The 16146-nt window shown below is 35.4% G+C and overlaps 1 protein-coding gene across 9 annotated transcripts in view; it reads left to right on the forward strand.

Moving 5' to 3' along the window:
• The window catches only part of CACNA2D3 (calcium voltage-gated channel auxiliary subunit alpha2delta 3), a 458229-nt gene that overhangs the window by 124104 nt on the left and 317979 nt on the right, over positions 1-16146 (forward strand). The window lies entirely within an intron of this gene.

Consider the following 16146-nt stretch of genomic DNA (forward strand, 5'->3'; position numbering starts at 1 on the left):
AGATGCCTCAAATGGGGCTAAATCTGAAATTCCTCTAATTGTTCTAAGTACTACATCACCTAAAGGCAGCGTATTAATGATCACTAAGTAGCTACATTGAGCTACATTGGTCTCCCTTCTGGTCATACTTTTGTAGTAGCTTTGGCATCCTATTAGATTAGATTTACCATTTGGAAAAAAGTAAGTTCTGCCTTCTGTGTTATACTATATTGAATAGGAGTTCACTGTAACATGCATGTCCTAAAGAATAACAGGTCTTCCTGTTGTAGCTTTGATTTTACATTATTTTTTGCTAGAAATTTAGGTGACTGTAACAGTAGTTCCTGTTACATCACCTAAATCAACAGACCAACAGTACATTTTGCTGATGCTATTTACTACCAGCTACTCTATTTCAGCCAGATATGTCGGCTCAATTGAGTTGAAGGTCTTTGTATCTTAACTGTGGAGCTTTAGGCATCACCCAAGGACAGGGATTCTATTTGTGTAACTCTAGATACAATTTCACCGTCAGCCTTTTATTTTTTGCTATGGTGCAAAAGGGAGGAAGGAATTTGGCGATGTTTTAGAGGTTGAATTTTTTGGGTTGGCAGCAAAGTAAAACATGTCTCAGCTTGTAAACTGAGCACACTTGGCAGGAAAGCAGAGAAAGACAATAAACATGGAACCCAGCAGTTCTATTTTTAGTCTGATTTTCAGAGAATAACTGCACTTTAAGATGTGTGCAAGAGCTTCTTCCATAAGCCTGTAGAATATTGACTTGGGGTGGGGATTGCTTTCCTTATTCCTTAGCAGAGAGAACTGCTGCCACATCATCATAATGATGTGAAATAGCTGTTCTTGGAGCAGCATTGTGTAGAGCGGGAAGTGACCTGCAAGCAGCACAAGAGGAAAGTGGAGCTCTGTACCCTTGGAGTGGAGCGCTCTTGGGAAGGCCAGTTTGTCTCTCAGTTAAAGCTTTGCAGTGAATGTTTTCTAATGTTTGAGAGTGTTTTGAACAGGTTTGGCCTGTTCATACAGACATTGTTTTTGTCTAAGGAAGGAAAAAAATAGAACCAATATAGGCCATCATGCTCAGGGTAAAAACAAGCCCAAATTCTTTGAAGTTAGGCCATGCCTAGAGTATTGTGTCAAAGGGTTTTAGTGCTGCAAAAAGTGACTGAAATCAAGACCCTTCTTTGAGAGGTTTCTATCTTTAGAAAGGAAGGGTCACATTCTAAAAAAATGTTCTCTTTGGTGTACCTTCCAATAAGGTGGTTATTTTTTTGCATAATTACATAAAGTGGTCTGTCTTGGTTGCAAGAGTGACCTTTTATGTTCTCATGGTAAGTAGTGCTTGATTTCCTGGTGAGTACAAAATCCTTCAGTACAGTGCAGGTTTTGAATGAGTTCTGTCTTTGGCACATCATAGCTGCTTCCCTCCTCAAACCTGGAGAGGTGAGACAGGAGTCACAAAGCTCCTCTGGACCCAAGACATCTGCTCCATACTGAGGCAGAGTAATGTTGCATCACCTCACTTCTAAAATAATAGAATTTTGAGATAAGCTTTTGATGGAAACTTGTATGAAGAGAACTGAAACCTAGAATTCAGAGTAATATTTTAGACACGGTGGCAGAAATATTGGGGCCAATACTAAGTGAAGAGTACCTTACAAAATATTTCTCAGCACTAGAAATAATGGGATAACCATTGCAAGGCTTCAAATCTGAGTGCTCAGAAAACGTGTTTCAGTGTGACCCCAAATCGTAAGCCTACACTGCTCATTGAATTAGCTTCAAGTAGACATCAAAATCCATGGCTTGATTTTAAAATATGGTTTAGATAAAATATTTTAATCATCATACTTTTTCAGGTTCTCACAGATGTAACAATCTGTGACAACTATTCAGAATGCTACAGTATATAAAATGTTTAATTTGTAGAAAAGGCCAAGAAGAAAGACCTGGAAATATGGAAATAGGATGGCTTGGAAAGACCTTCCAATTTTTTGTTTTGCTTTATGCTTTCAAACACATTAACTTGTTCGAAGCTACTAATCACATTTGAACTCTCTTCTCTATCCTCCCCCTTTATATTCTGGTTGAATTTTTATCTTTCTGTCTCATTGCTTTTCATAGTGATTAGTTGGTTCAGTGCGATTTTTATCATATTCATCCCCTGTTTGAATTACCCTTCAGTATGCAATTATCCTATCACAGAATGTCCTATTTTTGTGCTGTCAGATACATAAAATAAATGGAAAACTGGAAGTGCTAAACCAATTATATAACCTTTTGTCGTCTACTTACTGATGGAAATCCTTGCAAGCAAGTTTTTTTTCCACCCTGCCTCTCCAGTGTTCAATATTACTTCAGATTTATGTCAGTTCAGGATATTCCTGTTAACCATTTCCTTCCTAATACTGCCCTATTTGATCAAATTTCAGAGAGGCAACTTCAGATTTTATTTTGAAATATTTATGATCTTTGAAGTTAAAACCACAGAAGAGCAGTTTTAATTCAATGTTGCTGATGCTTTGCTTCTAGCTGTGGCAAATGTAGATGGTATCCATTTGCCTTTAAGACTAAGACATTCAAGTTGGGTAAAAATCTTACTGCCTATAAGGTGGAGTAAGTGGGAATGTTTCCTGCATTGTTCAGCAGTGGGTTTACTTTTATAGCCAAACCTAAATGATCCCTTTGAGAGCCTTGTGTAGCTCGCTGTCACTTGTGGCATTGCTTTGGTTGATTTTCCTGGACTTTTAGTGATTCCACGGGTAGGAAATGTGCTTATCCATCTTAATTTGAAGTTAGCTGTGATTTGTGTGTGGGTTCTTTTTGTTTTGTTTTTTATAACTTTTAGAAGACTTTATGATACTTTAGTGAATCCAATAATTTGAAACTGAAAAGGAATAGAGCACAATGGTATAATGCTTGGTAGCAATTGACTGCTGCAACAAACTTGATAACGGAAAAAAAAAGTGAAGTTAAAACTACTCATTTTATTTTTATTTTTCCTAGTTAATGGTGAAATAAGAAAAAAAAATCAATGGAAGATAGAGGGAAGTGAAAAAGAAAGCAAAACTAAAGATAAATAGATTGTTAGGGAACATTCAGAAAACTATTATTAAAACTTAAGCTATGCAGTTAAATTTCTATTTTCATTAGTGTTTCTTTGCAAGTAAAGATAATCCTGTAAAAATGATTGTTGATTTACTTGTCAGATGGTAAATCAAGTGTTAAGGTTTATTTTTCTTTAGGGCAACTATCATTGCTGTGGCAGAAAATGCAAATAAGAGATTTCTTTTTATTAACTTTTCCTACTGTAGCTACCTGGTGTTCATTGTGAAGCTGATTCTCATTATAACTCTACTGTGAAAAGTAATTGCTGTTGTACAGTAATTCAATTTCGGTGCATTCATGCATCAGTAAGCCAGTGGGGTTTATCTAGAGTAACCCAGGACTTTAAAGCTTTTTATCATGAAATTCCACATGCAGACAAATGCTCTTCCAAGGAGCAGAATATCAGCATTTACATTTAACAAACATTTGCAATGAAGAGCAATGGATTTTTTTTCCACCAAAGATTTTTACACCAGTCTTTATTTTCAGATACAATTAGGATGATATTGTTTATGCACAGTTAAAAAAGTGTAATGTATATGTTTGAAATGTTTTTGCTTATTCATAAACATATCTGGTTTGCACAATTTAGTAGGTGGATATATATACATGTGGGTTTGAGGTTTATATGTGTAATATGAACAGATTCAATTTACTATTGCATCTTTTTTTTGCATATATATGTAAGCAAAGCATGAAACTACATGTACATCCATGCATTTCCAAGCAAATACTGATAAATTAGTGTCCTGATTAATACATGTTGGGTTTTTTTTTTTTGAAATAAAGGGATATGTTGGTGAGTGCAAAATGAACTTGGCTGGATGAACACAGAGATCATGGCAGGTCAATCCAAAGCTGAGAGTGAAAGGTAGTTTCTTTCTCCATAGGAATATTTTGCAGTGCTCTGAATAAACTTGTTCATAAAAGCTTGTTAAAGAATTAATATTGAATACTGTAGTAAATGAATGTAACTTTTATTTACAAATAACCCACAAGTACTTTGCTGTTTTCTTGAGTGTATTTGGAACTTAACTACAGTTCTGAATATAGGGGACAGTATATGTGTTGCATTTTTTACTCATTTAAATTTAAAAGAAGTCTGGCTTGAATGAATATGTTGTATTAAAAATACATTTAATGCATATTATGTTGCAGGAGCATTTAACTCTAAGTGGAAGTACTAATCTGCAGGATCTGTAGGTTATTGAGCTGATCATGGGTAACCACATTGTTGTTGTCTAAACACTGACAGGACCTGCAAAGCTTTGGATCTTTTGTGCACCTTACAGCTCAGAACAATTCCCAGCAGTATAAATATCTTACTTTTATATCAAAGATCAAATATATAAAATGTAATTTACTACAGGACAATTGCCAGTGTCCTAGGTCCATTGCATATTCTGTTTTCTTACAGCCAGGTGTCTCGGTGCAGACATAATTATGTGTAAAATAATCCATTTGCTATTCCTTCCACTATGGTTTTAAATGATTTTAAAGTAACACCAACCTGCATAATTTTCTACCTTTCATTTCTTAATATATAATCTGTGAATTAAGAATTGTTGCGGTGTAATCTCCAGTTTACGTTCCTGCATACTGGAGGACTCTTGTAAAACCTGTTAAATTGGGGAAGCTAAGATTGTCACTGCTATGTCATTGTGCCAATTAAGAGCATTTACTGGGGTAAAACACATTTGCATGGTCGGGTTTAGTATTTAGATTGTAGTTTTGTTGACTTGTAAATTGAAAAACAGTTGCTTCCCACAGTGCCTAAAGAAAAATGGAGGCAACAGGAAAGAATATTCCAGGTGAATTTTGTACTGATTTTTTTAAAGACTGATTTAAATGTACACCATCTTCAATGTCCACTGTGTATTTTATTACACTGTATTTTTAGTCTGACTTTCTATCACTTTGATCAATGCTAGATTGGGAATGGCATTCTTGAGAAGAGAAGCAAATAATCATTCATATTTCATATCAGAAGATTCATATTTCATAACAGAAGATAGAAAGGTCTTAAATGTCAAAACTTATTACTTTGCTAGGCTCACTACTTGTAAATACAGAATGAAGACTTTTTCACTCTCCACTCTGTTCCTTCCTTGAGCTAATTTACATCGGCAGAATTAGAAGGAAGAAAAAATGAATATCCACATGCACTCTTTAAAACTGTGCTGCTCAATAGGTGCTCTTCTGATCCCGATTTTGTTGTTTTTTTTTTTTTTTCTTTTTACACATAGTAAGATTATTTTTTATCTGCAGATGGAAAGGGAAAAAAATACCATTAGGTTTATAAAATTAGTGGAGAAAACAATTATAAACGGTTGTGGGTAGAAGGATATTATGGTGAACCAACCCAGTGCCACTATAAATAGTTTTAAATGACAGAATAAAGACAAAATGAAGAAAAGAAAGATGGCTACAATAGTGTTAATTACTGTCAACAAAAGAAAGGCTTTCAGTAATATTTTTATATTCACATTTAATATTTTAACTGTAATTGTTCCTAGTTACTCTTGGTATCATTTGGATTTTGCTCATAGTTTTACTGGTCTCTTTCATAAGTGATGAATTTCTGTTCTCAAAGCATTAAGAGCTTTATTTATGTGCTGGCAAATTATACTACACTGGAAATGGAAAGGTGGTTATCAATCCACAGACAGTCAGTGGAATATTTGGTAGCATAATACATAACCTTGACAGTCATAGTTTGAGGAATATTTAAAGGTATAGCAAATATTTTTCTTGCTTATTGCCGTAGGACATAAGGATTGCTTTTGCCAAATGTGTGGAGATTAGGATCTTTGACGAATGATTAGCAAATCTATTCTGATGCAGATATCAAGTGGATCACTTATTGCTTCTTTGCTTTTTAGTTCTTTGAGTTTCCCAAGAAATGTGTGTATTGGTAAACAGATACTGCTATGAATTCTGAAAGGGCAGGGGGAAAGTTTCTGTCCATTGGAACGTCCATGGGCTTCTCTTATTCTCAGCCTTCTTTCCCATCACGGAGCTGCAATACAAGTGCTCAGACTGTCCCCAGGCACATTGCTGGTGAGCAAAAGAAATGAAGGCAAAAGGTACAACGAGTTTCTCTCACACCTGCACTGCCTATGTAACGGACAGATCGGTTTAATGGAAATTAGGGATTTTGTCTGCAGACCCTTCTGAATCATAGCAGGGAGCACAAGTGCATTGATTAAATCTTTATCTAACTCTTACATGCCTGAAAATTCAGGTTAGCCGAGTCCACAGAAAGCTGTTGCTTAGAGGTGGGGGGAGGGTGCAAAACCTGAAAAACTCAGTTGCTTCTTCTTATGCATTGGCTTTCTCAGTGTTTAACTTCCACAGAATGAAAACAAAAGCCGCAAAAACTTCAGGGAAATATTTCATCTGATGCTTAATCATTTATTTTTTAGGAGTTCAGGAATGCCTTCATTACAAAATTCTTGTGATGTAATTAAAGTCTTTGTAAATCAACCTTTTCATCTTTTTTTTTTTTTTCTTTCCCTGTTCAGAATGAATTTTCTCTTGTTGGTCTCCAAGTACTAATGTGTATTAAAGAAAACTTTAATCCAGAAAATGAACTTGCTAGATACATTGTTTTGAGGAGGGAGCAATAGCTCATGTTGATTGTGCTTGGGAGGTTCAGGGATATGTATCTGTTAAGATTTTCAGGGAGGTATGTACAAATCTTGGAACAGCTACTGTATTTCCTAAATGCATACTTTAAGGGCTCTGCAAATCTGGAGCCTTCATTGTCATGATACAATTGAAATATTTACAAAAAATCAATCAGCTTGAACTATGCTTTGAATTTTGACTGTCTTTAAAATTTGGACATGTTTGTATGATGTAGTTTGTTTGTGGTTATTGGGTGTTTATTTAATTATTTATTTATTAAGTCCACAAAGTGTAGCCAATGTGGCATTTCTTTTGAACATTCAAGTTTAGTAAAAAGAAAAAAAATACTCTTAAGAAAAAAGAGGGGGGAAGTAAAGACTTTTAGGGAAAACCTAAAAGCATTTTCTGCTTGAGACGATTATGTTGGTTCATCTTGAGCGCTGAGAAAATAAGTGAAAAGTATTTAAAGATAGCACATTCAAATATAGAACACTTATCTGAAAATACAGGCAGGGAGAAAAAAGTCGAACCATCCACTTCACAGAATAATTCTTGTGTTAGACTTCATTGCAAAAGTACATAACATTCAGTCTTCACCATCAACAACATAAAATAGCTTTCCACACAGGCAAAAGAAAACAGTAGTTTTCAAAGAATGAAATAGGATAAATTAGCCTCTTGTATCCTTCTTTCCTGTTGCTGTTTTAGGGTATTAGCATATTTTAATATTTTACATTAACATTAATTATTTTGACAAAAGTAGTCATATTGCCCAACTTACTCTCCAATGTGATTTAAAGTACTTAGTTCAAATAGTAATGGATTATAATTAAAATTTAATTTCATTTGCAAAACTGTCACCTGTTAAATTTTCAGTTATAGTTCTTATTTCATATTGTAAATACATATCATTAAACCTGTTTTTGAAATTACAAAAATGACTCTCAAATTTTATAAATAGTGGTACTTTTATGATATAAAAATGAATGAAAAATGTTCAGACTCATCTCACTTTCAGAGTGTTTACTGGTTGTTTACTTATTATTACTGTTTACTTATTGTTAATTGACTACTTTAAATATTCTCTTGAGAAAATTCACTATAGCATGCTGGCTGTTCATGTGACGTTAGTCTGTTTTCCAAAATTTCGTGTACATTCAGTTTAATACATAGATAATGAAAAAAGGTGTCCTCTTAAAGAGAATGCTCAGTTTGGCATAACTTGCATTTGTACAGAGTGTGTTTTCAATCCTCTGTCTCCTTTTCTGGTTCCACGAATGATGTCAAAATGCTCTGTTGGGTCTGTGGAGCATGAGGGAGCATTAGGAGCAGTGCTAAGGAGGAGCCTGCCCATAGCTCTCTTGGAGGGATTTAGTGAATGGTCATTTATCAGTATTTTGAGTAGGAGGGAGACCATCATCTCTGTGTGATTCTTCATTTTGAAAAATGAACAAAACCATCTAGCCCTGCCTGCGCAAAGGTTTTGAAGTGCACTCCTTGGCTGGCTATTTCTGGGGAGCACTTGCGGTTTGGCGCTGGCCTCTCAAAGACACACAGATGGCCACTTGTCCTGCCTCACCCTGTAGCTGGGTCAGGATGTACATCGGGTCCCAAGTGCTGGGTTTCAAACTATTTGCACTAAAGGTGACCGTGCCAAACTGGAAATAAACAGGTGGCAAAACAGTTTGGCGGTGGTTTGCATCCACCTAGGTGTGCTGCAAGTTGTCCTCCGTAGTAGCTCTTAAAGCGCTCAGAAGCATTTCAATGAAAAGACCTGTGAGGTGAGTTCTTTGTGTTTTTAAGAGTGTTCTGTCTTCACTCTGCTCTTTTTTGTGCTTGAGCTTCCAGCGGGTGTTATGTTGGGCCAGAGATGTTAGCTTAGCTTAAACTGCCATCAGAGCACCATTACAAGAGAAGAACATCCTACACAGATGACTGAGGGCAAATACCCCATTTGTCCTCTTCACTCCCACTTTTCTGGAGTTTGACTTCAGTATAATTAGGTAGCAAGATGATTCCTTAATCTAAAATACTGTCAGCTTGGTTCACTTGTCCTGTCATCTCTGACAGCTAATAATGTATTCCAAATGTACACAGTGCTGGTCAGCACAGTTACTTTCTCACCATTTGGATTTTTAACATTTACTGGTTCAAAAGTTATGATGTCTCATCTCATTTTCTTTGGACACTATAGTTACTTTTATTGTCTTATTTTAATAGATTTATACTTTTTATACAATGAATCATGCTCTTTCCCCCTGCTGAACAGTTTCTTTAAAACTAGAAAAATGAAATAGACTCTATAGCAATATGCTTTTTAAGCACACAGGCTCTCTAATCTTTCTAGACAGCTTCTAATGAGGGTAGGGGTAAAGAACCTCTTCATGGCAGCATTGATTTTAGGTGGTCACAATTTCTGCTTGAGTAAAGCAAGAGCGCAGGATCATCATGACTTGCCTAGTGGTACATGAAACACTTTTGGGAGATAAAAGCAGATTAAAAGTAAGGTGAAATGCTGCTTCCTGGTTAAGCATGTTTTTTTTTTGAGAATGGGTTAACTGAGTCATTTAGTTAGCATTCTTGTTTTGAACTGTTTTTTAACAGCTGTGTGAACTGTAATAAAGCATCAGACTTGATGCTGCAACTAGAACTTGAAATATTTAAAACTAATTTTCATTTTGTGAATACCAAGAAAAAGGCTCTGGTTTTGTTTGTTAGTGTTAGACTTCTGAATTGCCCTTGCCTGTACTTGAGTGGGCTCACGAGTTGGCATGGGCTGTTCCAAAAGAAGTCTCCCCACAAGCTTTCACCAGCTCCTCTCCGTTTCTTCCATCCCCGTTCCTTTCCTTACACCACGCTGTGGCAAGTGTTTGTATGACCATGCAGGGTAAAGCCGGAGAATTTTAAGTCTGAAGAATTATCCAGGCCAGAAACCCCAAAACAAAAACCTAAGAGAGACCTTATTTCCTTTGGATTAAATAAGATTGTTTTCGTTGCATGAGATGAGAAATATTTGTAAAAGCAAAGCACAGGAGAGAGACAGCAGACTGGAATGTGTTGGACCATACTATGGACACTGTTATTTTTTTTTTTTCCTTATGGGAGTGTCATTGATGGCTTGAAAACCATATTAAGCCATCTTCCTGTTTATTTGGATGTTTTTTAAGTTTGGTGGTGATTGTGCAGCTGTTCAGGGAAATTGTCTAATCACTTGTGTGAAAATGAGATGCTTCAGATCTGATGTTCTATGAGTTACTGTGCTAAATCTTTTTTTCTTTTTCTCTTGCATCCCACACTAGCAGGTGGACATTTCCTCTTCTAACCTTTTTGTAGACAATAAATTTATTATGTGTGTTAGCTGCAGAAAACTGGTCTCTTTAGCTCAAACTGTAGATGTCTGATCAAAAATATTTCAAATAGTAAACTGAATCTCTAGAGCTTCAGGGGAAAAACAAACAAACAACAAACACCCCCAGCCCCAAAACCAAACAAATAAACCAAACCAACAAGGTTTGAACTTTAGTTTCCTGAGGGAATAAGGCGAAGTGGCTCACATACGGTGCATATAGATTTTTAGATTTGAGGCGCTTGCTATGCAGAAGGGCAACATCCCAGGGACAACATAAACCTGCTGAAGCCTGAATCTCATAGTGCTGCAACTCTGGTGGTACTTTAGTCTTTGACACTGGAGATCAACCAGCTTGAGGGTCATAGGAAGGGTGGAAAGAATGTGACTCCAAACATAGCATTGCTGTTCATCAGTTTTACTGATGAAGGTGTGCTTAAAAATAACATGTTAATGGATTTTAAATTAGTTCTGAAGACAGACTCTGAATGTGAGGTTTCATGAAAATGTCCAGGCAGTTCTTCCCATGTACACAAAAGGATCTTAAAACATTAGTGTTGTAGAATTAGGATTTGTGGGAAGAACAGCTGAGGACCACAGCTCTGAACAGCTGCAGTGCACTTGTGTAAGAACAAATACAGAGTGAGGTGTGTGCTTGAGATGGCTTTTCTATTTTGAGATGCTGCAAAGTTAAAAATCCCTGGGGGTGGGAAAGCAGAAGTGTGATATTTTGGTTTTCTAGTATTTTAAGTTTGGAAGGAAGAATATTGTGCAGCTCACATTCAAACTTCTCAGTCTATTTCTTGAACGTTGTGTCATTCGGTGCTGTAGTGATAGTGACAACAGTATAGTCATTTATTTCAGATAGCATCTTTATTTCAGTACCAAGTAATTATGCCATATTAACTTTCGTATATGTTTTAAAATTAGTTAAACTGAAGGGAACAAACAATAAATTATAGGGCACAGTTTATATTTTATTTTACTCTTGATCTGAATAAAGATAGCAATATATTCTTGGATCAAACACATTTCTCTGTCCTTTCAGCTAGCAGAGCATATCTTGGATGACTGTTTCTGGCAATGGTGTGCAAGTACTCCAGCAGGACAAACTGTTTGAGTATATAATTACAAAAAGGATGTTTCATGGAAGAAATAAACAGTCCAAAACTAATACTATAAATTGAAGTTTTATTGCTGCATCTATTTTTTGTCATAATGATTAAATTACAGCAATCATTGTGGCACAAAGCACTACAGAAATACATTATAGAAAAATCTTGTGCCATGTATTTCTGTCGGGTCATTTCAGCATGATGAAAAAAATGCAATGAAAACATTGTATGAAAGAAAAAAAGGAAATAACTGTTCTGTCCCTGTGAGTTTTTGTTTGAAAAACAAGCTGAAAGTGGAGAAGCAAGATGTAGTGCAGAGAAAAGCACTCAAATTTCATCTATCTTCACATCACCCTTCCCACCTGTATGATATCATGGGCTGTACACTGCAACCTTCCCAACAAGATTACAGGACAACTTCTTATACGTGTCAGAAAAAATTTGTGTGATATCTGAGGTTAATTCTTATGTGTGAGGATAAGACAGTATTTAAAACCATTTTAACTGGTAAATATTTGGCACAGGCAGGAGGCACTTTAGGGAGAACACTGGTAAACATTTTTATTTGCTAGTTTATACCTCACTTTGTTTCAACAGTGGGGTATTTGGTTTTGATGCCCTTTGGGGTTAGCACAATGAAGGGATTTTGTCCTCCTTAACACACTGAGTAGTCTAGAATAAAATCTGTAATTAAAAAAGATTGGCTTATATTGTAGTTTTTCATTATATTGAAAATAAAAGAGTTTTGTCAGGAAAATCATATTTTTATCACTCATTTTCCCTATCTTGTGGTGAGATGGTAATTTTGCACTTTGTAAATGTGCCGGTAAATTAGTAATTCTAGAGTAATTAATTTTGCATTTGTCTTAATTGTGTTACATTTATGGGTATTTATGGAGTTTTACTTTTTTACACTTGAAAAATATTACTACAGTGTTATTTTTGAGATGGGTCTAAGAAGACTAAATTATCTTATTTTAATGCAAATATTTTTGACATATAAAAATGGAAATACTGCCTTGATTAATGAATTAAGCAATTTTCATTTAAATGTCACTATGAATCATTATAGAAATGGGAATAGTTATTTCTCTTTTGCTTTTAGATAATTCCATGCTCGTGATGTAGAAATTAAATCACTAACCTCTTGATCTTTATTTTTGACTGAAGTTCAATAGACGATAGGATAAATTCATAAAAGATGAGTCCATAGGTGGCTAATTAATATACTGATGGACAACCTTTAACTTACAAAGCCCATAAAACACTGACTGCCATAAGATGGAATGGTTTCTTAAGTTATTCAGCCTGCACTGCTGGAGGGAGGTTTGGAGCTGTCTTTCTTACATCTCTTCTGTGCTGACGTCATATGGTGTGAGAACATGGACTCATTGCTGTGATTCTCTAAACATCTTAAAAGCTGAGCTTAAAAATGTTATTGGACGGGTACTGTGCTTTAGAAAGATGCAGTAGTTTGTTGAGCTTACGATACAGTTCTTTGGGAGCTGATATCATCTTAAATTCATAAGTCATGTTTTATTTTACAAAATGCTGTGTGTTTCTGTCTTTTGTCTTATCTCCATTCATCATCATCATCATGTTTTCTGTGCTCAAATCAGTGTGAGATGGTGTCAGACACAACCATCTGCTGAATTGTCAGCTTTCTCTTTTCTGCCCAGAGAGCAGTGAACTGCGCAGGTGTCATGGGCTTGGCTGTTTTGTGCAAACCCAAAACAATGTGCAGGAGAAACTCAGGGTGTTGCGTGATAAGAGTGAAGGAAAAGTTCTTCAGAACAGATCAACACATCCCCAAGATATAAAAACAGAAACATAAAACCAGAGAGCTGCTTTTGGTTCTAAGTATTCTGAGGACTTTGTTTTTTTTGGTGTTTGTGGTGGTGTGTGCGTGTGGTGTGTGTGGTTTGTTTTGTTTTGTTTTTAAATCATCTTCTCTTCTTCTCCTGTCTTCTCTTTGGACATTAAACATCAGCTTTGCTACATATAGTACCGTAAGTGTTGATGGATGTGTGCAGATGAAAAGGAGGTATATTTTTATTCTAATTATAATAAAATAATTGTTCACCTGTTTCAGCCAGATCTACACATCTGTGAGAATATGGGCAGTATCTTACATTCTGTTTGTGGCTGTAGGTGACAGTTTTAAACTTTTTCCCAGTACCCTGTTCTCCATTGAGGACACGATTAATTGGTGGTAGAAATACATTTTATTACTCCATTTCTCTCCTGATTACTGTAATGAAATATATCACATAAACACTTCACAGAATCGCTTGCCATTTTTCATGACTAAGGAGATGATGTGTGTAGTTGAGAAGCTGTAGGAATGGAGATTAGTTAATTATTTTAGGCTATTCCAAGTGACAGGCCATACCAAAGGAATTATCAGTGCCTTGATAAACTTCCTTAAGCCAACAGCTGTTATAACTCTTGGTTTTGGAGTTTCATAGAAATTTTTTAATTACATGAGTTCTTACCTCTGTTTTTCTCAAGTGTATGTGCTCATTAAAAAAAAAAAAAAAGTCTGATCACTGTTTTGTGGCTTTTATACCAAACTCCGAGGCAATTAATTCACTTGTTCCATGCTGTATCAATGCTGTCTGCCACTTTCTTCATAATCCTTTGTGGTCTGTCTGCTTCCTTGCCAACACACTTCTGACCTTTTAAAGAACTTATTTTGCTTTTCTGATTATTTTCTTGAAGATTTTATTTTGGACTACCTGTTGATTTTTCTTCCCTGTTTATCTTCAGTCCTCTGAACTATGTTTTCTTAATCATACTGAAGTCTAGGTTGTCTGCACTGCTGCGTTACATCATCGTATGATGCTCCATCTTACATTGCAATCTGTTTGCCCACTGCCTTGCTCCTTCGATATTTTAAAACCATGATGGTGTACCTTTCCCTTTTTCCCATAAATGAACCAGTTATTTAGTTTTGCCATTGTAAACCTAATGAAATAGCATTGCCTTTCTTATTTCGTCTTTCAGATGTACATAGTATTTATGAATATAAGATATCTTCTTAGAATTTTCTGTTTGTTGTGAACAAATAAGGAAAACACAAAGTGATTATTTTGTGAGTACCCTGAGGTGAAATTCCAGAAATAGTTTTAATTTATCTTTTGATGCTTCTTGTCAGAGTGTACTGTTTGCTAAAGAAGCAATGGCTATAAGCCCTTCTGGTGCATGTTGCTTTCAGTGTCTGAGTTTGCAGGACAGGTACTTTTCCTGAATTTGTAAGTAGCCATAAACATTGTGCGTTTCTATAGGAGAATTTAGTGCCAGTCCTGTGATAAAGCTCCATGCAGCATCTCCCTGCATTTCTTTTGCTCCCATACAAGAAAAATCCATGCTGTTAATGCAAATCATACAGGGCTGGAGTCTTTCTGGGTACTGATGTAGATGATATTTACTTTATTTCTTCTTGCATGGCATATAAAGTTCCAGTGTGAAGAGGTAAAAACTTGGAATAATAAAAATCATAAGCTCTAAGGCTCAGGTTATTTTTAATTTGTTGGATTAAAACTCTTCGCAGACAGTTATAAGCTCACAGACATGCACTGACTGCGATCCTGCAAAAGCTGGTTTAAAGGTCCAGCGTAGAAAAACCTGTGACGTCATATATAAAACTTATCATCCAGATACCGCCCCTGCTAGCACTAACATCTGCACCTCCCACCACAAAATAAATAAATACATACATATTTTAAGTGTTTTTTCTTTAAATAATGTAAAATACTTTGCATGTTATTCTTAATGCTTGTATCAAGGAAACATCTTTTCAGACTGTAAATGTGACTGGGTTTAGTTATGATCTTTATATATGGTGACAAGACTAATTTGGTATCAAAGCCTAATTAATCCTCTGCATTCATCCTGCCAAAGCTGACATATTTACCAAGTCATACTAACTGCAATATGAGCGTCTGTCCAGTCAGAAATTATTAGGACCAGCAACTCATTTCGCAGGGGATTTTGACCAGCCTGCAGTGGTAACTTGGAATTATTGCTAATGGGACGAAATTTGATAAAGTGTTTTGGATGAGAAAAGGCTTTATTATCTATGATAAATGTCTGTTGTTCAGTTTCCCTTATTTGTGTTATGAAGCACTAATGCTTTAAAAGGTGAAATGAGAAAGTGGTACAGTGATTGTTACTCCAGAAATTAATTGCACTGTGATCTAAAGTGGGCTAAAAATTTGATTTCAGTATAAACGAAAAGAACATAAAATTTTATCCAGGATGAAATTTCATTCGGATTGCACTATTTGTTGCTTATAGTGCTTCTTGGGAGACAAGGAAGTATAACCTACTGGCATGAATCTGCCCATAAAATTTAACAAAAATTCAAAACTATTAATCTACTGACTTCGTAAGCTTTCTTTTTTTGATTTATTTATTTTATTTCCATTTCCTTTTAAAAAGGGCATATCAACCTCATTATTTCTTCACTTTCTGCTTATTTTGAAAATCCAACCTTCTTTTTCTACTAGTTAATGATTTCTTTTTCTATTTATTTGTGAAGAATTGAGAATAGACTAACTACGCATGAATTTTATTCTGTTGTCTAGGTGCTATTGTGTTAGCTAACAGTTTTAGTTTTTTGGTATGATATGGGTATATGAATGAGATGATGCAAATAATTTTACTGTATTGTTTTGGTGCAGAAATCGTAATAACATTAAAATAATTAGGAAAATGAATAATTCTTTGCACTATAATAAATAACAACAACAAAAAAAATCAGAGTAAACACTATTAATTTGTAATGTTGTATATGACTTGCCTAATCTCTCTTTAGCTCCCAGTATCTTTTCAATCGTTTTACAGGTTATCACATTTGTGGTTAAAAGCTGTTAAACCGTTCCTTTTTCTTTCACTGTGGAATTTGAGTACTCTGAGCCAGAATTAGTGTTCAGGTCATTACAAAGACAC

Source organism: Columba livia, chromosome 10, assembly GCF_036013475.1.
Source record: "Columba livia isolate bColLiv1 breed racing homer chromosome 10, bColLiv1.pat.W.v2, whole genome shotgun sequence".
NCBI classification, from domain to species: domain Eukaryota; kingdom Metazoa; phylum Chordata; class Aves; order Columbiformes; family Columbidae; genus Columba; species Columba livia.